We start from the raw sequence: 1,692 nt of genomic DNA, 5'->3' as shown, positions 1-1,692 counted from the left end.
TGTAGAGCTAAACAATGTTTTCACTATGTTTAATACCTAACAAAAGCAATTAAAGTTTCTGATTTATGAAGCGGGCTGAGCCTCGTGATATATGATAACGAAAAAACTCTACAAGGGATGGAAACTGTCAACCTCAGTTAATAAAGCGTATCCAACCCAAAACTGCCAAACAATCTCACTGCAAACTCGAGCTATCCGATGAACCCAAAACTTCGTGGACGACTTAATATGTATCTAATAAAGCGAGTTAGATTCTCAAATGAAGACGAATGCGACCACTTCATTATTCTGAGAGTTTAATTTAGCGTGCTGTTGGACCATTTATACGAATTAGCGCCAGCTGGTGACAAATTAACGGATTTATTGCCTTTTTATATGATGTTTCCAAAGTAAACACCTAGACGGATAACTTTAAAATCTTGTTTTATTTAAGAATAAAGTGTTAAATCGAGTGCTGTGAGAACAAAAATTCAATTTATAGTTAGTACCAGTGTGCTTATAGTTTGGATTTTTAAACTTCATCCAACTTTTAAGCCGTCCAATTTAGAAAGATACATTGCAATTTAAACTCATTACATTCGAAAATACTACTATACTTGGATATGATGATTTATGTTTTAATTTATAACTCGGTTTAATATGATTACATATAAGTTAAAATAGGTTTAATTGGACCATAGTTATTTATTTAAAATGTAAACTTTAAATGAAAAAGCCACTTCCTTCAATTAATGTGGGATCATAAATTAATTATCATCCAAATCATTAAATCTGCTATTATAATAACGTTTTCAACGATTGTAAAATCTATTTTGATATATAACCAAAATCGTTCTTTGTCCGATACCTTATCGTTCCAATAAATGTGAATTATTGTCGACCACTGTTCAGGAAGGCATAGATATATATCAAAAAGATTGTCTAATTTAAAACGTACTTCCACTTAATTTACCGTGATCTGATCCGCTCTGAAGATCTTTAAGAAAGTCACGAAGAAACTTATATTAATTTAAGACCAAGCATATAAAATATGCAGAATATTTTTATTCATATTAATTTATAAACATAATTAATTAATCCCATAAACACGTTGATACAGGAAAATATATAAAAATTAATATTACTTCAACATAATATTGCATCTTTTATATCATTAATTTATTTGAAAATCTTATTTTTAATCATGAAATAAAAAAGCTATAGTTTAAATATAATTTGTTACTTTTTTTTTTATTTTAATTACCATTTCAACTGTTCTTCCTTAAAAACAAATAGCGTATGAAATGGCAACATTCGGGTTTTCATGGCAGCGACAGTCATGAATGTGCTCACTCATGTGTAATCTGAGTTATTCATAGCTTTGCACATTGAAGTCAGTATTTTCGGACCGATTGACGGATAAAAGGATGTTTTGGATATTCAAACAGATATAAATTCAGTTTGATAGTTTGAAGGATACTTTCTTTTTTATTTTATTTTCTTAAACAGGGAAAAATTAATTTTCTTCTAATATATTTTTTAGAAATGTTATCACAGAAGTGATCTTTTTCTGTCTTTTTTTGAAATTATATAAGGAATCTTCTTAAACGATTACAAAACAAATATGGTTGGTCTAAATATATTACGTGAAATGTGTTCTTCCCGTAATTCTGTTACTACAATGAGATATGATAACCAGAACCTAAATTAATT

Source organism: Danaus plexippus, chromosome 10 (assembly GCF_018135715.1).
Source record: "Danaus plexippus chromosome 10, MEX_DaPlex, whole genome shotgun sequence".
Lineage (NCBI taxonomy): Eukaryota > Metazoa > Arthropoda > Insecta > Lepidoptera > Nymphalidae > Danaus > Danaus plexippus.
The sequence above is the reverse complement of the archived record's forward strand: the minus strand, read 5'-3'. Positions refer to the sequence as shown.